This window comes from Mobula hypostoma, chromosome 3, assembly GCF_963921235.1.
Source record: "Mobula hypostoma chromosome 3, sMobHyp1.1, whole genome shotgun sequence".
Lineage (NCBI taxonomy): Eukaryota > Metazoa > Chordata > Chondrichthyes > Myliobatiformes > Myliobatidae > Mobula > Mobula hypostoma.
The window spans coordinates 214,028,931-214,050,383 of NC_086099.1; the positions used below are offsets into that span (position 1 = coordinate 214,028,931).

Below are 21,453 nucleotides of genomic sequence, written 5' to 3' on the forward strand. Positions count from 1 at the left end.
GGCAGGGTTTGAGTGCCTTAACTTCCTACAAAGTTAAATCTTGTGACATAGGGGACAGCAAAGCTCTGCTTCCAGATGAGCTCAATGTCTTCTATGCTCACTTTGACCACCAGAATGTCTCCCAATGACACTTTGGTCTCAGTATCTGAAGATGATGTGTGGGCTGCCTTCGAGAGAGTGAATCCAAGGAAATCATCCAGTCTGGATAGAGTACCTGGCTGAGTACTGAAGACCTGTGCTGACCAACTGGCTTATGTATTTATAGATATCTTCAACCTCTTGCTCTGGCAGTATGTGGTACCCACCTACTTCAAGCAGGCTTCAACTGTACTGGTGCCCAAGAAGAGCGTGGTAACCTGTCTAAATGATTATCGCCCAGTGGCACTTACATCCACAGTGAGCGGAAAGTCCTAGAAAAGGTAGGTGGACTTGGCTCAGAACATCATGGATAAAATGATGGATCTCAACCACTGAACATAACTACATGAAATGTTGCTGTAGAAAAGCAGCATCCATCATCAAAGATTCTCACCACCCAGGCCATGCTCTTTTCTCGCTGCTGCCATCAGGTCGAAGGTACAAATGCCCTAGGACTTGCACCACCAGGTTCAAGAACAGTTTCTACCCCTCAGTCATCAGGCTCTTGAACAAGAGGGAAAACTACACTTATTTAAGGACTCTTTTATCTTGTTATTTCATGGTCGTTATTTATTGCTATTTATTTATTGGCTACATTTGCACAGTTTGCTTATAGTTTATAGTTCCTGATGTTTACAGTTTACAGATCCTGTTTACAGTTACTATTCTATCGATTTGCTAAGTATGCCTGCAGATAAAGAATCTCAGGGTTGTATGTGGTGACATTAATGTGCTCTGGCTCTGATAATGAATTTTACTTTGAACTTTGATATTGCAGCTGTACAAAACAATGCTTAAATCACACTTAGTGCACAGTGAACCGCTGTCGTCAGCACAATACAGGAAGGGTGCAGGAACAACAAAAAGTGTGCAAAAGAGATTCATCAGGACGCTGCATGGAATGTAGGGCTGTAGTCATAAGGAGACAATGTAAAGATTGGGTTTATTCTCACTTGCACATAAAGCTGCTAAGGGGTGAATTTACAGAAGCTTAGATAATTATAGGGCATAGATTGGATAGATGGTCAGAGACGTCATCTTATGGCAGGGGAGTCTAGAACTAAAGGGCAGAGATTTAAGGCAACAGGGAGAAATTTAAAGGTGATCTGAAGGGCATTATAGAACTTTATTGTCATTGTTCAAGACAACAAGATTGCATGGCACAGAATTGCACCCAGTCTTTTATCTATGAACTTGTGAAACTGGTCACTGAGGAAGTCGGCTGGACAGTGAATTGGGACAGGGAGGAGGATAAATAAGAGTGAAGGAAGAAGACCATGGATGGGGAAAGAGGACAGAAAACAGGAAGGGCTGGGGGAAAGCAATCATTGGTTAACAATGAGGAAGATGATGGGGCAGGAGGAGGAAAGAACATTGGGAATAGTTGCTGGTTGGGGGCGATGGCAGACGTTGAAAGGTTTGAAGAATGTCAGCTGGAGAGGTGATATGGGGAAATGGATCAGAATGGGTGTTGTCAACAGTGAAGAGAGGAGGGGACTATGTGGAAACCAAGAAATACAAAAGGGGAATCTGGAAAAAGTGTGAAGAATTTGGACTGGAGTTAGGGGGACACAAGAGATTAGGCCACCCTGTGCACTGTAAATGGTCTGCAGTGTTCAGCCTTGTCTGACAGAGTCATAGAACACTACAGCGCCCATGTAGTCTAAGTCACTGAACTATTTTTCTGCCTAGACCTATCGACCTGCACCTGGAACATAGCCCTCTATACCCCTCCCATCCATGTACCTATCTAAATCGCTCTTAAATGTTCAAATCCTTTGAATGGCAATGATATCTATCATCAGTATGGATGGCCACTCTCCTCCACATTGACAAAGGAGCCGAAATGAAAAGGCCGAATATCACGTTTTGTGCAATCAGATTTCTGACCAACACAATTGTTGTGCAGTGGGACTGAATCTCTGTATCTTCGATATAGACGGATGTTTCAAAGCACTTCGCAGAAGGGTTAACAAATAACTTAATGCTGAGTTGCATAAGGAAATTCACCAAAAACGATGGCAAATAGGGGGCAAGGAGTAAGTAAAATAGGAGAGGTTTATAACAGGAGACAACTTCACAGCTAAGAGCCAATTAAAATCATACCCTCAATAGTTTTTATTACATTTTCTGACATTTTATGTTTTTTCTTTTTACTGTTTTTATTTTTTTTTGCTAATTGCACCATGGTCTTCTCACATACTGCTCATGATTTTAAAAATATTCTAAAAAGCAATTAAAAAAAAAATAAAATCATAATTTTTGAAATTTAGCTGATTTTTTCTCTCCGACACGCCGCCATAGCAACCTCTCTGCATTTGCAACACTTTTCCAAGCCTATTTGAAGAAGAGGGAGGGAGGGAAAACAGAGAGAGAGAGAGAGAGAGAGAGAGAAAAAATAGTTTCTTTCACTTTGAATTTTTATGATGGACACATAATTCGCAGCACTTGCAAACAAAAGTTTCATCAGTAATTTTCCTTCTGCAGCACCTGTGCCCTCTCGGCCAATCCACCCGAATACCTCGCACGGATGGCGATATAGCGCAGAGCTAGGGGGAGAGAGAGAGGGAGAGGGAGAGAGGGGGGGGGAGGGAGAGGGAGAGAGGGGGGGGGAGGGAGAGGGAGAGAGGGGGGGGAGGGAGAGGGAGAGAGAGAGAGAGAGAGAGAGAGAGAAAGAAAGAAAGAAAGCAAGAGAGACTCCAAATCCACCGACTGAAGGATCTCCAGGCCGGAGCTTACCACCAACTTGTTAGCTAATGGTTGGTTAGAAGGTCTCCTCACTTGTGTTGATATCACTCCACGGGGTCATCGCAGTTGCTCTTCCAGCTAGAAAAGAGGAATATTTAAAAAAAAATAAATGGGCCGGGGCCCACGGTGCTGACAGGGCCTCCCTTGGAGCCAGTTGGTTTGCAAAGGGTGGGTGTATGTATGTTATATGCGTGTAGGTGGCGGCGACGGAGGAGGAGGGAGAAGGGGGCAGGGAGGTGGGAGACTTTCTGTTTTCCCCCCCCCCAAACCTCTCTGTTTTCTTTGGGAGGGGAAGTGAGGTGTGGGGGGCGGCTGACTGAGGGAGGGAGCGATTGAGCAAGGGAGAGGGAGAAGGGGGTTAGTCCGAATTGCTGCAGCGGACTGACTGACTGACAGCACAGAGGGAGGGAGGGTTGTTCTCTGGCTCTTTCCAAGATGGCCACCAACGATGGAGTAATGCAATAACTTTACATCGCGACTGCCTGTTTTTTTTTGTTTTTTTTTTGGAAAAAAGTTGAGAGGCTACTTTTTTAAAAAAAAGAACCCTCAAAGAGAGAGGGAGGCGAAGGAGGGGGAAAAGAAAATAAACTGCATTCTGGCCCTTTTTGTTTCTCTTCAGAAGAAGAAAGAAGAAGAAGCACCATGTCTGATGTGTGTGTCTGTTGCTGGCAAACACCTTTGGATTAGAGCCGGCGAGGACTTCAACCGAGAGCTGGGGCTTTTTCTCTCTTCCTTCATGATTTGAGAGGAGGATTAAAGGAACAAAAAAAAAAGCCTTAGATTATATTGGATCTACTCCCCGAATTTCTCTTCCTATGTTTTTCTCCCCTCTCTCTCTTTACATCTCTCCTGTCAACATCACACACAAAATATTTTTTTCTCTGCGCCCGTGCCTGGAAAGTTTTGCGAAAGGCAGGGTTAAGCTACCGTCGAGAGGAGAAGAAGGGGGAAAAGTCTCTTGTATTTGTTTCTTTTGCCAGGAGCGAGAGGGATTTGGAAAGAAGAAGTAATTTAGAAAGAATTTGAAGGGAAACAACAAAAACCTCGACGCGTGAGGCCGGATTTCTCTTATATCAAATCGTTTTTGTGCGTGGGGACGTGGCAAGAAGAGATTTCAAATATATGTTTTAAAGGGAAGGGAGGAAAACCCCTCAACATCGAAGATTCTGGATAAAATTTCTGGTGACCGCCAACCTCCTTTGATCAGAACAGAAAACTTGTTTACTGTTCAGTAGAAAGCCGACAACAATAACGGAGAGAGCCTTGCGTTAAATTCTGAAATATTTACAGGGGGGAAAAATATTCTTTCTGTTCTCTCAAACTGAACCAAGCGCTGTTTACACCGATGACAGTTGAGGTCATGAACACAAAAACTCCGCTCTTCTAGGATTTAGAAGGTAAGTTTTGTTTGATTAAAAATAAAGTTTCTTTTTTATTTTAATTCAGATGTACAAATTGGTTTGGTGGCCGGGTTGCGTGGCTTCGCCTCCCTTTCAGGCCATTGGAGAAACGGGAGGGAGGGAGGGAAGGAAGGGGGGGGGTCGGTCTGGGCGCCATTGTGCAACTTGCTCAGTCATGGTTTGTAAGCTTCCCCCAGAAGCTGTACTCTGACGACTAATATGCATCTATTTTATTTATACTTTTCAAAAGGTAGCAAAAAAATTGACAAATACACAACTGCTCTGCGAAGTGATCACTTCAAAAAAATTTTTGTTAATTGCACCATTTTGCTGACGAGAGTTGGGGGGGGGAGTCGAAGTTGGGGAAGGATTGGGAAAGAAAATACCGGGTACAAATAAGATCATTCAAGGACTTTTAATGCGCAGTTGCTGTAACAACTGTTCACTTTTATTTTCTGTTACGATATTTGTGTCACCATTTTGTTGACTAGGAGTTAGAGGTGGGCGAGTTGTTGGTGGGTGGTAAAGAAAATAATAGGCATACATTAAGTGTGCAAAAATGCACGGTTGCCGTGAGAATTGATTACTTTATTGGCTTGCAATTTTTTTTTCTCTTTTAACTGGAGTTGGAAGGGGAGGAGTTGGTGATGGAAGAGGAAAAATACTATTCAGACATTAGCGTGCAAAATGCACGATCCCCCATAAAAATTAATAGCACTTTTTCCTTGGTTTTAATTTTCATTACATACTGGAGGAGTTTGCAGGGGTTGAGGATGGAAAAAAGGGGAGGAAAAGCCCATCCAGACACGTCTGGAGACAAAGCCAGGAAGCGTCCCCTGAAAAGCTGTCAAGCAGGATTATTTTTCCTAAAAAGCAACTTCAATTTCCACGTTTTGTGACTGGGCGATGGAAATATTTCATTAATATGTGGGGTTTGCATATTTCCCCGACTTTAAATTTGTTTTTTTATTGATAGCAAAACCGCCCAAGCCCTTGTGTGTCCAAACTGCGCGGTCAAGTTGCCAAGTGGAGGACTAGCCGCCCAGTCATGGCGGATTCACTGTCCGTGTCGGTGTGTGACCGGAGTGTGTGTATTTTTAATTTACACGCTACTAATCTTAATTTGCATTTTGACATCTCGCGGATCATTTTACATTTCCAGCTGCTTAATGTAAAATCAGTTCGTTTATTTTCATATCGAGTTAATGTAAGAGTCGAGCATTTTCAAAAGCTGCTTTGACGTTGTGACATGGCCTGAAGGTTTTGGTTTTGGGCCTTCTTGCATTGGTTGACATAACTCAGTTGGTAGTTTTAAATTTCCTCTTCGTTTTGTGATAGATTGTTAAACTCATAATGTTACAATAACAAGACTTTGCAACCCCGGGTCTCAGTAAGAGACTTGTATTGCATTAGCATTTTCACTTTCCTTTCAGGGTGTCTCAAACAGTTTATATCCAGAAGTAATCACTGTTGTAAAAGTCAGAAACGTGGCAACCAGTTTAAGCATAAGTGCTCAAGATGATAAATATTGGCCAATCAATGCAAAGTAGTTTCATGGGTTCTTTTGCATTTTTCTGAGATCTGACTAAATTTCTCATCTGAAAAATGACATGTCTAACACAGTGGTACTCCCTCAGTGTTGTATGGATTGGTATTCCAGATTTTTCTGTTCAGTAATATATATAACTTCTAATTAGCGAGCCCTCTATGTTACGTTAGAAATCAGTACTTTGGGAATTGGTGTAAGACCTGCCCGACTTGCTGAATATCTAGCATTCTTTTTCTGCCCATTTTTGGGAAATAGCTGGATCTGGTAAAGTTATCGTCAAGCCTTTGAATTGTACTTGTTTTAGTATTGTAATGCCAATAGCTCTTTATTCTGAAAGGCCATATGCTAGAGCAGAGGTTCCCAACCTCTATGCCATGGACCAATACCTTTAAGCAAGGGCCTATGGACCCCACTTTGGGACCCCCTGCGCCAGAGTATGGTTCAATATATAAAAGTTCAGAGAAATTCATTTTCTTTAAATTTGCCAGAATATTGGTACATTTTCAACTTGCAGTTGAAATAATATTTTGAAGGTCTGTATGTAATATGTTTTGCTATATCTTAACATTTAGCATCAAAATAAAACAACATTTTTAGAACAAAAACAGAATGCTGGAGCAACTCAGTAGGTCCAGCAGTACCTTTGGAAGCAAGAGGTGTATGTTTAATGAGTTGGAGCAAGACCCTGTATCAGTCTTAGTGTAGGGTCTTGATTTTGACTGGCATCTTTTGCCTCCACAGATGCTGCTTGACTTGCTGGGTTCTTTAAATGTTCTGTTGTTTTAGATTCCAGTATCTGTTGTCTTTTTTGTCTTCATTGTCGTTAGCAGCTGGTCAGTTGTATAGTGACATGGAAATAGATTAAAATGTTAAATAGCAAAATAGTTTTTGATTTTATTATTGCATTTCATTAAGAACAATGGACTTTAGATGTCTTCAACAGTCAAGTTGGTTGGTGGTATCAATTTTAGAGTTAGAATTGTTGGAGGAGGAAGTGAATGTTGACTGCTAATTCAACAGATGTCTCTTTTATAAAGGAATAAATAAGTCTGAAGTTTGTGGGGGGAAATTTTTTCATAAAAGCATTTTATTGTGACAGTTGGGAATTGCTAGGCTATGGAATATATTTCGATTCCTATTTATTTATTGACATACAACGCGGTGTCAATCCTTCTGGCACTTCAAGCTGCGCCGCCCAGTAATCCCCTGATTTAATCCTTCCTGACTAATCACAAGGAAATTTACAATGACCAATTAACCTACCAACTGGTACGTCTTTGGAATGTGGGAGGTAACTAGAGTACTCAGAGGAAACCCATGTGGTCATGGGGAGAACGTACAAACTCCTTACAGGCAGCGACAGGAATTGAACCTGGGTCGCTGGTACTGTAAAGTGTTGTGCTAACCTCTACACTGCTGTGCTGCTCCCATGTTAGTCCATGCTTGCACTTTGGTATCTTTACTTGCCTCCCCTCCATAGTCGACACATTCACAGTGGAAAATGTGGACTTTAATATTCTTATTGTTAACATTGTGGAACTTTTTTGAATTTTGTAATGTTAACTTTAGAAAATTTAAGTCTGGTTTATATAACCAGCACTGTGCTTGAAGAAGCTGATTCTTTGCAACAACTTTATTTTGAGAATGATGTTTGTATTTTTGGGCCTGTTAATTTTGGACATGTATGTATATATTCAGATTCATGAGAAATACTGTCCTTTTGTTTTGGCTTAGTGTGTATGTGTACTTCCCATCAAAGATTTGCTCTGAAAATGTTTGGCTTTTACTAGTTACCAGGTATTACATACAACACATTGATTATCATACTAGTTTCTCATAAGTTAGAAATAATTTCAACTGACAATTTGAAAATACAAGCAGAAATGGGGAACATCAGTGTTCTGTCTCATCTCTTTCAATGACACTAGGGGATTGAACTTGAATAATATACAGACTTGCAGGGATTCCTAACTGGTTATGGTGAACAGTTCTATAGGCATTCAAAATTCACCAGTTCTGTGACATTTTACTGCAGTGGAATTTAAAATGGAAACGTGTCAATAGTAAAATTGTAATGGAGACTAAATTGCATCTGTGCCACTTGGTCAGTTAGCTGTTGCTATCTTTACATACTCTTAATCAAAAAGCAAGTAACTGTTGATTCTGAAATACCAGAAGATGCTCAGGCAGCATCTGTGAAGAGAGAAACTGAACTTGGGTTTCAGGTCAATGACCTTGCATTACAAGCTATTGTAAAAGGTCACTAAATGCAAGAACTATGTCCACAGTTGCTACCTAATCTGAGTGCTTCTAGCATATTCTGTTAACACTTAATTTGATTTTCTCAATTGAGTCCTGTAAATTGAAGCAAATATTCTTCATATTATTGACGAATTATGCTTTTAAAAGTAAAATATAGTAGATGTGTGTCCACATGAGAGATCAGGATATGTGACCCGAAGGTTGGTCAAAGAGGTATCTTTTAATGCATATCAAAGATGGATGTGCTTTCGGAAAAGAGTTTGAGATTGGGGCCCTGGTAGCAGAAGCCACCACTACCAGTCAACTAAAAGATGCAAGGGAGTTGCAAACTCGAAAGGTGTAAAGGTTCTAGGAGTGGATAGAAATGAATATGTGGAGATACTTGAAAATTGGTAGAATTTTTAGAAAATAAACAATTAAAAAAAGATTTCACAAACAAGAGAAAATGAACGCATGCTGGAAATCAAAGCAACACATGCAAAATGGTGGAGGAACTCAGCAGGCCAGACTGCATCTATGGAAAAGAGTAAACAGTGGACATTTTGGGCTGAGACCCTTCTTCAGGACCTTGTGTGTTGCTTAAAAGAAAATTCTTGTTTTGTGCAGCTGATGTTAACATCTGTATCTTGTATTTATTGCAGTTATTATAGATTCATAAACTAATCTGCATATTTTGTGAATTGAAATTATCATCCTTATGAGTAGAAAATAATATTAATCATATGGTACTATTATCAATATTAACTGGGTTGGCCATCACAAACTTTCCCTGCCATGCATAGTATATTATGATTTTTAAGTTCGCTAATTTTTAAGTGAACTATCCTCCAAACACGAAATATTAGAGGTGTTCGAGGACTGAAAAAGTTATACAGACTGACCACTTTAATCTCTGTCATGGGAAAAGTTGTAGAAACAACAATTAGGGGCAGAACTTGGTTTGGTGCTGATTTTGAAAAGAAACATTTAACTTATTTTACTCCAACCCTTTTAAAAAATAAACTTGAAAAAGATGTATATTTGCTATAAAAACAGAAGGCTAAGGAATAAAAGGAGCTGTAGAAGATGGAAAGAAAATTGGCTCAGTGGTGCAGCAGTTTGTGTTGCTGTCTCCGTGATCCAGTCTCAAACATGATTTCCAGGCATTTGCATGTTCTCCCTGGATTGAGTGGGTTCCCCACAGGAATGATGTTTTTCCTCTTCATCATAAAGGTGTGCCAGTTGGTACATTGTCAATTGTCCCTTGTGTAAAATGGGTAGTACGAGTTACAAGATAGTTGATGGGCATGAAGGGGAAGAAGGAAAACCTTTTGGAGAAAGTGGGGTTTTGGGAGTAATAAAATTGTTGTTAGAGATGGCATTAGTTTGATGCACCAAAAGATATCCCCTTCTACCATAAAATGTAGAAAACAAAAATCATAATAGAATTCGGGGTTGTCCTGTTTAGAGCAGAAAGTGGGAGTGGGAATATTTAAGTTCATGAATGGTATGGTTGACGTGTGGCCAATTGGTTAAGGCGTAGGTCTAGTGATCTGAAGGTCGCTAGTTCAAGCCTCAGCTGAGGCAGCGTGTTATGTCCTTGAGCAAGGCACTTAACCACACATTGCTGTGTGACGACACCGGTGCCAAGCTGTATCGGCCCTAGTGCCCTTCCCTTGGACAACGTCGGTGGCGTGGAGAGGGGAGACTTGCAGCATGGGCAACTGCCGGTCTTCCATACAACCTTGCCCAGGCCTGCGCCCTGGAGACCTTCCAAGGCGCAAATCCATGGTCTCATGAGACTAACGGATGCCTATAAATGAATGATATGGTTGATGGCAAGATTCTATTCTCATTGATAGAATGAATGATATTAACAAATGTTCAAAAGGTGATTGATGTTTTTATGCAGTTTGTGTCCATTGTTAGTGGTAATGCTAACATTCAAAAGGATTTGGATTAGATTGTTCCTGGTACCTGGCTAGGCTACCTTACTATAAGAAGCAAAAGATGCTGAAGACAAATGCAAATGGACATGGTCAATGTACGAGAAGCATTTGATGGCTTTGGGCCTGCACAGATTGGAGTTTTCAAAGAATCACTGGGTGGGGGTGGGGGGCGTTGCATTGGATATTGAAAGGCCTATCAAGAGTGGATATGGAGAGGATATTTCAAATAGTAGATAAGTTTAAGTCCAGAGGACACAGCCTCAGAAAAGAAGAGCATCCCTATGGAACAGAGATGAGGAATTTTTTTAGCCAGATGGTGGTGAATTTGTGGAAATCATTGGGTATATGTAAAGCAGAGGTTAATAGGTTTGTGACCAGTAAGGTTGATGGGAAGAATGGGGTTGAGAGGGGAAAAAATTGGCCATGTGGAATGGAGGAGCAGAGTTGATGGGCTGAATGGCTTAATTCTACTCCAATGTCTTACGGTAATTTTATTATAACAATTTGATAAATTTAATATCATTATGTAATTTCCAGGAAGTTTACTTCACCTATCTAAAATTATAAAATTGGTGATGATGTTGATGCAGCGATGAACTAGCTTGGTCAGATGGGCTATACTAAAGTATGAATATTTCCAAATTGTGTTTATTTCAGTCACAGATCCTCATCACTTTCACATTTTCACAACCTAATTTCTGAAAATCGATGGATAATCTAGGTGCAAGAAGTATATTAAAAAAAATTTGCATTGTTCCGCTGATTTCTTGGGCAACTTAAAACTTGCTGAATCACTGGAAGCTCTTCATTACGGGGCCACCAGCAGTCTTTTTACAAATTGAGTTATGTTCACCATTCAGTGTGAATCTAATGGGATCCATAGCTAATGTAAAGCAGTAGTCCATATGCTAAATAAAATGGACAATTTTTCAGAAATTATGATGTGAGTATTTACCTATTTAGTAAACAGTCTTTGTCTTAGGCTTTAATTTATTGTTTTGCAAATATAATTTTTAGAAAAGAACTATGTATTTATGTAGAGATACAGCATGGAACAGGTCCTTCTGTCCCAACGAGCCACATCATACTGCTCAGCAGCCCACATATTAACCCTAGTAGGTCAGCTGTGGGCAAATAGGCCAAGTTCAGATTGAGCCCAGCTAGAAACAAAGTGGAGGTCAGTAGTATATCGTAGTTGTGGCTTGCTTATTTGTCATACTGTTGTAAGAAAAAATATTCTTCTAAGCTGATGTTTGGAACAGATATTGAAGGGTATCAGGTTAATTTATACATTTATATTCAAAATTAAGGAATGAGTTGTACAGAAATTCAAGTGATGAAAGCTTTTTTTAATGAAGATGTATGCAGATATTTGTGGATGTACACAAAGTATTTCTATGGAAGTGTTAACCCCAGGTCTTGAAAATCCGTGTTTGGTTCTCTTCTCTATTAACCCTTTAAGTTAATGATGAATTTTATTTTTTAGGGCTTTTTTATCAGTTTTCTTGCTATACGAGAAATATTTATGAATGGAAATGGAGTGGGATTTGGTATTTCTCCAGTAAGCACGTGGTAAATTACTTAGCGATTCTGGGATATCAAAGAACGCTGGCTATGTTGAACATTGTTGAACAAGTTTTAATAAGGTAGGACTTGGAGACTAGTCAAAAGGGAGAGTGGATTTTTGTGCTTTCATCTGTTTGCCCTTCTGAAGTCTTTCTTGGATCATTCATTTCCTCCTTTCCAGCAGTGGTACAGCCTTTTGACTTCAGTAGTTTATCATGTATGAGCTAGATACGTAACATCAGTAAGTTTAAGCCATAGATTTGGTAGCATTCATCTATATTTAACTGCAAGTTTTAAAGTTTATAACACTGAAGGCAAGTGTTCTGCTATGGGCATGTACCACTGAAGCATGTGGATGAGCCTCCCTTCCCCAGCCCCTCCATGAACTTCTGTTGCAACTTGTACATTTACTAATTACCAGAAACAAATTTTATTTTCTGAAAAAAGTTCAAGTATCAACCCTCATTGAATGTAGAAGAATGTATCAGAACAGCATCAGACAGAGCAATCAGATCTGGTGAAGTTACAATACAGCAGAAGCAACATGTCGATGAATCAGCTAAGTAATTCCACAATTAGCATTTGAACCTCTGCAGTCCTGCTATATTCAATCAAGTGGTGGTGAACAATAATAAGTAACAGACTTTCACAAGGGTGGAGAATCCCACATTTGAGTGTAACAGATGAAAACCTTTAGCCCAGGGTGAGTGGAAGAACCATCCCAGCAGTTTCATGAGGTCTTCATTGTCAATTGAGTTCTCTCAATGCAGCAAAGGCTAAGACATTTGACACCATCCCAACTGTAGTGCTGAAGGATATTCCGGAACTTGCTGCATTGCTGGCTAAACCATTCCTATAGCGTTACACTGGTGTTTACCTGTTCAGTCAGGAAATTGTCCAGGTTAATTCTATTTATAAAAACCCCAGCCCAATGTGTAAAGGATTTTGTTTATTTTAAATAGCCTCCAATCCATCATTGCAGGTGTTCTTTGTGTGCATGACTTAGTTGCAACAATTTTCCCATTGATAAAGCAGTGTTCAGGCTTGTACTAGTGATGGCAAGTAATATTCAGACAAAAGTGTCAAGCAGTAAATATACTGAGAAAATGAAAATCTCCCCTTGAAGTTCATCTGCCTTACCACTACTGGTATGTTGGGGTGGTTGACAAAGGCTGGGTAGGGAGAGAAGCTGAAGAATGTCCATTGACAAGAAGGAAGTTGACTGAATATTGCCTAGGTCTGCAGATAGCATTCATTGCTTCATTATTAGAGAAGAACTGCAAAAGGGATTGAGAAAACTGCAGTCAAAAGGAACACCTCATTTTTCAGCTTGCAGTGACCAGAAGATGATGGTTGGGCCTTGGATTCAGTACCAAAGAACTTTTGCAGTGATATCTTGAATGTGTGGAGTATAGAGGGATCAAAGTGTACTTGTGCCTGAAACAAAAATCTAGTGTGTATCTGCTGTAAGTATAGAGTCATAGAGCTTGACGTTAAGGGCACATTAGCCATGATCATTTTGAAAGGCAAGGCAAGCTTGAGGGACTAAGTAACTTGTTACTCCTATTTTCTTGTTTGTGTACACTGAGGCTGAGCTAGGCTCAAATCATAACATAAATATTATCAGTGTGAGAGACCAGGGATTCTCTAACATCCAGAGTGTTTTCACTTTTTGATGCACCTGGGCAGTTTTCTGTTTCGACATGTCAATGCTATAACTGTACGAGAACAGATTGATCGGAGGCCCAGCTGATTCTAGTGTACAGCTCTTTAATACTAACTTCTATGCTATTTGCAGAAAGACTTCTGATTTTCTTCTACTTCCCCCATAATTTGTTATTTTAAAATGTTGTAGGTATCAGCTATGTTTAAAATCTGAATTACAACAATTAGTTGCTAATTATTAGGTCAGGCAACATCAGTGGAGAGAAAAACAAGCGCTATTTCAGAATTGGAAAAGTTCTAACCAGTACATCATTCCTGAGAGTTAAATTATTCTCCCCAAAAGCAACCCAAACATGGAAAGCCAGTATCTACAATTATGTTCTTGGTATAAACATTTCAGACGTGTATTATTACTGGTTTCTGAAATTCCAGTGACATCACTATAGTTTCTAATGGAAGCAAGTTACTTGAGGCAAACTACTTTGCTATTGATAGTAAGTGGCAGGTGGCATAATTCATCCTTCTAGAAGTTTCATGGTATGCCTTTGGTTTGAAAGTTGTGCAGCCATTTTTCTTCTGATTAAAGCTGTTAGGCTGACACATTTCATCAGCTTTAGTTGCTCTGAGAATGTTGATTTTTGTTTTCAAGTTATTAGTTGCAGTGTCATTTATTAATTGAATTGCATTGACTTAAATTCTACACATACACGAGGAGTAAAAATCTTTACGTTATGTCTTCATCTAAATGTACAATGTGCAATCATAGTAATTTATAATAAATAGACCGGTCAGTATAACATAGAAATACACTCAAATCAGTGTGAGTTGATCAGTCTGATGGCCTAGTGGAAGAAGCTGCCCCGGGGCCTGTTGGTCCTGGCTTTTATGCTGTGGTACCGTTTCACAGATGGTAGCAGCTGGAATAGATTGTGGTTGGGGTGACTCGGGTTCCCAATGATCCTTCAGGCCCTTTTTACACACTTGTCTTTGTAAATGTCCTGAATCATGGGAAATTTACAACTACAGATGTGCTGGGCTGTCCATACCACTCTCTGCAGAATCCTGTGATTCAGGGAGGTACAGTTCCCATATCAGGCAGTAATACAGCCAGTCAGGATGCTCTCAATTGTGCCCCTGTAGAAAGTTCTTAGGATTTGGGGCGCCATACCAAACTTTCTCAACTGTTTGAGGTGAAAGAGGCACTGTTGTGCCTTTTTTTTTTATCACACAGTTGGTATGTACAGACCACATGAGGTCCTTGGTGATATGGATGCTGAGGAACTTAAAGCTGTTTACCCTCTCAACCGTAAATTCATTGTTGCTAATAGGGGTTAGCCTGTCTTCATTCCTCCTGTAATCCACAATCAGCTCCTTTTTTTTGTGACATTGAGTGAGAGGTTGTTTTCTTGATCCCACTGTCAGAGAGATAACTTCTCTGTAGGCCACCTCGTTATTGTTTGAGATTAGACCAATCAATGTAGTGTCGTTGGCACATTTAATTAGCAGATCTTCGGTTTACAGGGAGTAAAGGAGGGGACTTAGCACACAGCCCTGAGGGGCTTCCTGTGTTGAGAGTCGTAGGGGTAGAGGTGAGAGAGCCCACTCTTACCACCTGCCAGTGATCTGACAGGAAGTCCAGGATCCAGCTGCACAAGGCAGGGTGAAGGCTGAGGTCTCTGAGCTTCCTGTCGAGCCTGGATGAAATTATGGTGTTGGATGCTGAACCGAAGTCCAAGAACAACATTCTCACATAAGCATCCTTCTTCTCCAGATGTGTAAGGATGGTGTGTAGAGCTGTGGCTATTGCATCATCTGTCAATCGGTTGTGTCGGTAGGCGAATTGTAGGGGGTCCAGCTTGGATGGTACCATGCTACAAACGTAGTCCTTGACCAGCCTCTCAAATCATTTGCATAATATTGAGGTGAGTGCAACAGGACGCCAGTTGTTCAGTCATGTTACCATGGTCTTTTTTGGTACAGAGACAGTGGTGGATAATTTGAAGCAGGAGGGCACTCTACACTGGGAGAGGGAGAGATTAAAAATGTCTGTAAACACCCTTGTCAGTTGTGCTGCGCACATCCTGAGTACTCGCCCTGGGATGCCGTTTGCTCCTACAGCCTTGACTGTCCACTCATTGGAAACGTCTGTGTACCTCAGCTACAGACCAGGTTGCAGGTTGTAACGGTGGCTTTTCTCGGAGGCTTAGAGTTAGAACTGAGCGTAAAAGCTATTAAGCTCATCTGGGAGAGAGGCCGCGATGTTGGCAGCACTGCTATGTTTGGCTTTGAACTCTTTGATGGTATGTAGCCCTCGCCACAAGTCACGTGTGCTATTCATTGTGAATCTTGACTCAATCTTGTCCTTGTATTGTTGTTTCGCAGCCTTGATAGCTTTGCACAGATCATAGCTGCTTTTCTTGAGCTCTTTGCTGATTGCCGGCAGCATAAGCTCTGTGTCGCACAGTAAATGCTGCTCACATGGAACTATTGATCCAGGGTTTCTGGTTCGGGAAGACCCTGACCGACTTCTGGGGGACAACATTGTCAGTGCACTTCTGGATGAAGCACGTGACTCCATCCGTGAACTTGGAGACATCCTCATCATGGATCTGATCTTATTGCAAGTTAATTACTTTTATTGAGACAAGTAAGTGTAGCAGTTTTTTTTTAAGTACAGTTTACTTGAGGTAGTTCACTGAGTAAATTGCAAATTGCTCAATGCTACAAGATTTTAGATTTTTTTTACTTAAGACCTGGTGACTGTTGAATGATTATCAGCAATTGAAATATATATTTTCAAATCAGTGGAATTTGTACTTGTGATTTGTTTAGTTGTTTAAGCATAAACTACCTGATCTTTGAATCTTGAAAATGACAACTGTGTCCTGAGTACTGTAAGGTAAAAGGAATTTAAAGTTAATGCTTTTGAGAACTGTGGTAGAACAGGAAACATGTTAACTTTTGCTGAATTAATTTGCCAGTTGTGCATGGTTGGAACAATAAATAACAAGTTAGTTATGTACAACAACAAAACAAATGGTTTTCAGACTCTTGATTCCCATAGCACTTCAAACTTATGGCAGTTGATTAGATTAACTGGCAACAGTTTTTAATGAGGAATTTTAATCTCTTAATGTAGCCTTGTATCAGAGGGTCACATGTGAACATGCGTTAGAAGGAAGACAATGAGGTAAGTAAAGGCTTTGTATGTATTAGCTCTGAGTTTTTGGTTATTTTCTGAAGTGTTTCAGGTTGTGAGATTAAGATGGCTAAAGTTGTTGCTAGTAGTAGTGGACTTGGAATAGAGTTGCTTACATCAAGCTTTTGCTTGCAAATATTGTATTACATTACCAGTACTTTCAGCTTGTGTTGTAGAACAGTGATGGGGGCCATGTATTATGATTTTTGTTGTTTTTATGTAGAAGTGATTAATTTGTCTTTTGGTTCCTCTTATTCATTCAATGGGGCCCACAGTGAAAGCCTATAGGTTTTGATGCTTTAGGAAATTTAATAGTGTTATTTTGGACCATTTGTCTATTTTTTGAAAAATATAGACCCGGCTGGTGGCGTAGTGGCATCAGTGCCGGACTTCGGGACGAAAGGTCCTGAGTTCGAATCTAGCCAGCTTCCCTGCACGCTTTCCATCCGTGCTGGGTTACGAGCTGGTGATCTCTTTGGAAACTCACCTGGCAGAAGGCAGTGGCAAACCACTGCTGCAATTTGCCTCGTACACGGTTCCCCACTACGTCAGAGAGGCCTGGAGGGAAATTGTCTGCTAACCGGAGAAACTCTGGATGTGACATACTTTTCCTTTTTTTTTATTGCTCATCACAATTTAAAAAAAATGATTCTTGATTGCTTTTCATACTTGGAATACATTTTTAAAACAGATCATGTAAGCCAGTTACTTTTGAACAGAAAACCATAGTCATTTATTCATATAGATCATAGCTACAGAGTAAGAGGCGTGCAAAGTCTGCTCAACTGAAAATTCAAACAAGAAACAGAAGTAGACTGCCTCCACCTTTTGGTGCTGCACTATCATTCATTGATATCATGGCTAATCTACCTCAGCACCATTTTCCTGTGCTATCCCCATATCTATTTAGTTAATATCCAGAAATTCAATTTTTTTCCTCAATAAATTCAGTGACTGAACCTCACTGCCCTCTGGGATAGGACATTCCAATGATTTTCCAGCCTCTAATTGAAGTAATTTTTCCTCCTCATAGTCCAAAATGGTCTATCCATCATTCTGAGATTGTGACCCTGTTGTTTAACAAGTCCACAGGATATAGGAGAAGAATTAGGCCATTAGACTCATTGTGTCAGCTGTGCCATTTGATCATGGCTGATTTATTTTACTTCTCAACCTCATTTTCTTCTCTTCTCTCCATAACCTGTCATGCTCTTACTAATCAAGAACCTTTCAGCATCAGCTTTAAATACACCCATTGACTTGGCCTCCACAGCAGACTGTGTGAAGAATTTTATGTTTTAATATGATTACTCATTCTTAGCCCTGAATGGTGGTCCAGTCTTTTCAAACTCTCCTTGTATGATGAACCTATGGTCTTTGCCCTACTCTGAGGCAGGTTTTTTTTTTGGGGGAAGAAGATCAAAATTACATACCACTGCCAATGCCGTTTCACCCAAATCCTGTCTAATTGGAGCAAACACGAGGAAATCTGCAGATGCTGGAAATACAAGCAACACACTTCAAAGTTGCTGGTGAACATTGACTTCTCAAACTTCCGCTAATGCCCCACCTCCCCCTCGTACCCCATCCGTTATTTATTTATATACACACATTCTTTTTCTCTCTCTCCTTTTTCTCCCTCTTTCCCTCTCACTATACCCCTTGCCCATCCTCGGTGTTTTCCACCCCCTCCCCCTTTTCTTTCTCCCTAGGCCTCCTGTCCCATGATTCCCTCATATCTCTTTTGCCAATCAACTGTCCAGCTCTTGGCTCCATCCCTCCCCCTCCTGTCTTCTATCATTTTGGATCTCCCCCTCCCCCTCCCACTTTCAAATCTCTTACTGGCTCTTCTTTCAGTTAGTCCTGACAAAGGGTCTCGGCCCGAAACGTCGACTGTACCTCTTCTTAGAGATGCTGCCTGACCTGCTGCGTTCACCAGCAACTTTGATGTGTGTTAATTGGAGCAAAGCATCATTTTCTTGTGCACAACATCCCAAGTATCATGTTCCATGTTAATTGATTTCTGCATCAGTGTTAGTTTCCTGTGAATTCTGTACAAACATACCCAGGATTCTTTAAACATCAACAATACTGAGTCTTCAAATTGTTAGTTCCAGTTTTTTTTTTCTACGGTCAATTGGTCATCTCAGTTTTTGCTCATTATATTTTATCTGCCGTGCATGTAGATCACCCAGTCATGTAGATTGCCTGCATCCCCTTGAAGTTTCTTCATGTTCTCCTGCCTTCTCACAATCTTACTCACTTGGTATCATTAGAAACAGTATATTTTTTACCTGCACAAAGATTGGTGTTTGCTACAGATATGCACAATCTTGTATAATCCCAAACCACAAATTTTATTCCCACACTGCTTTGTTAATCAATTTTAAGCTATGTTGGTGTTCCACAGTTCTGTGCACTGTAACATAGTTGACTGATCTATGTGAGAAGTTTTTAATGCTTTCTCAAAATCTAATTAAAATAGGATCCATTGATTCAACTAATTCTTGTCACATCTAATAGATTATTCAGAAACATTGAAATCTAGCTGTATCTCTTTGAAAGTACGAACAATATGTAGAGATATTTCTGATGTAAATTATGTTGATTTATTTAGTTTGAATCACTTTCCCACCAAAGAGTCAACAAAATGATATTGGCACTGATGGGGTTAAAACAAACTTTCTTCCTTTCAACTTCACTATTATGCAACCAAATGGCACCTGAGTGCAGTATTTTCCCCAATTAAAAATTGAGTTCAAAATGAATAGGCTTGAGTGAAATTAGTGTTGATATCCTAGTTTCGTTATGGTTTCTGGAATTTGATCAAATTGCAACGTCATTTGTCTTTCTGTACGCTTCCACACAGATTGGTTAATGGTGCTGGAGTATAGTGTCTGCTCCACCCGATGATTAGATAACTCAGTTGTCAATCTCTGGATGTTTTCCAAATTAAGGCTACGAAAGCTTATACCCAGAGTGCATTACTTTGATAGCATCAGTTGGTGGCAGGGAGACTTGGAGTCTGGCTGGTTGGAAAACAGCCAGGAAAAAGCAGCCATAGTGTAGAGTGACTTTGCATCGCAGACAGCCTTCTTTGCCCACTTGCCATGACTACGTATGGTATTCGTAGCAGAAGAGGGGGCTGGAGGAAGGGGAGTGAATAGTGAAAAGACAAAGTTTTTAGATTGATCCCACCGATCACTTTTGTAATAGGACAGCGATTTTAAAAAAATGCTAGCCTAGATTAGTGTTTTCATTTTGAACACAATATTTTAACTGTTTATTTAAATTGCACTTGGGCATTTACACATCGTCAGATTTGCAAAATCTGTTTTCATGCAAAATAATATATATATGTAGTATTTCCCAATATTTTAAGTCTTTTGTGACTATTTTGCAATAATGTCACTACCTGTGTTTGCACCAGCAACAATGCATAAACAAGCATTTGGGAGCTCTATTTCTGCTTTTGTTTAACAGGGGTATAAAGCAAGTTCAATAAATTTAAAACTAGAAAATCATCCACCTCACAACATGTTTTTTTGGATGTGGGCATTGCTGAAAAGGCCAGATTTATTGTCACCTCAAAACAGAAACTTGGTTGGCATACTTAACTTTTTTTTTCTTGGGATTGGAGTCAATTAAGTCAATGATAAGAATGGCAGGTTTCTTCCCATGAAGAGCATTCGGTTTATAAATTGTAATTTGTTTTGTTATGTGGACCAGGGTACAGCCATACATACAGGTAATTTCATCAACTACATTGAAGTAATACAGTGGAAAAGCTATAATATTGAACAGTACGTGCCCTTTGGCCCATGATGTTGTGTAGATCTATATAAACCTACTCCATATTCAGTCTAATCCTTACCTCCTATACAGCCCATAATGGTTCATTTTTCTTGCATCGATATGCATATCTGAAACTCCCTTAAATGTATCTATTCTGGCAGTCCCTGCCACCATCCTTGGGGGGTTCCAGACACCTAGCACTCTATGTCTAAAATAATATGTCTCTGACATCTCCCCTAAACTGTCTTCCACTCATCTGTGGTATTGGTTGTTGCTGCTTTTGGGTAAAGGGGCTGACTGTACACTACACCTCTCATAATTTTGTACATCTCAATCAAGTCGCCTCTCATCCTCTTTTGCTCTAAAGAGAAAATCTCTAGCTTGCTGAACCTTCCTTCATAAGATAAGTCCTCTAATCCAGGCAGCATCCTGTTAAATCTTCTTTGCACCCTCTCTCAAGCTTCCACATCTTTCTTTAATGAGGTGACCAAATTGAACACAATACTCCCAAGTGTGATCTAACCAGAGTTTTCTAGAGCTTCAATGTCATCCCCTGACTCATGAACTCAAACCCAGCCCAATGAAGGCCAACATACCATAGGCCTTCTTAACCCTCCTATCAATTTGTGTGGCAGTTTTGAGAACTAGTGACTTGGACCCCAAGATGCCTCTGTTCTCCATAGTAAGAATCCTACCCATTAACCCTAAATTTGGTTGTATATACTCTGTGTATTACTCAACACTTTCCTGTATCGAACTCCATCTGCCACTTCTCAGCCCAGCTCTGCAACCTGTCAATGTCCCATTGTAACCTATGACAACCTTCTGCGCTGTCGAAATCACCAGGAACCTTTTTGTCCTCTGTAACCTTGCCTACCCTTCCACTTCCTCAACCAAATCATTTATAACAATCACGAAGAGTGGGGATCCCAGAAGAGTTCCCGACAGAATGTAACTTCTTGGCTGAATATGCTCTATCTACAACCACGTTCCATCTTCTGTGGGCAAGCCAATTCTGAATCCATGCAACCAGGTTTCCATAGTCTTTTGTTTCATGACTTTCTGCAGGAGCCTACCATGGTGAACCTTGTTATTGGCCATAAATAGTGGATTGCGGTTAATTTGATCTTCGGTTAATCAGGGCAGTCGCTTATTTAGGACTGCACTTGAAGAACAAAAACTAATCAAGAAAATAGTTGGGAT

General features: G+C 40.2%; 1 protein-coding gene across 10 annotated transcripts in view; it reads left to right on the forward strand.

The window, feature by feature from the left end:
- The first annotated feature begins 2,942 nt into the window (after nt 1-2,942).
- Nucleotides 2,943-21,453, forward strand: part of kmt2ca (lysine (K)-specific methyltransferase 2Ca) — a 491,834-nt gene continuing 473,323 nt past the window's right edge. For 8 of the 10 annotated variants that reach the window (XM_063044440.1, XM_063044445.1, XM_063044444.1 and 5 more), the window contains exon 1: nt 3,247-4,283. The gene's annotated coding sequence lies outside the window, so the exon portion shown is untranslated. Of the gene's footprint in view, nt 3,055-3,246; nt 4,284-21,453 lie in introns of those variants that run through there. The other 2 variants (XM_063044442.1, XM_063044443.1) reach the window with 2 other exon arrangements.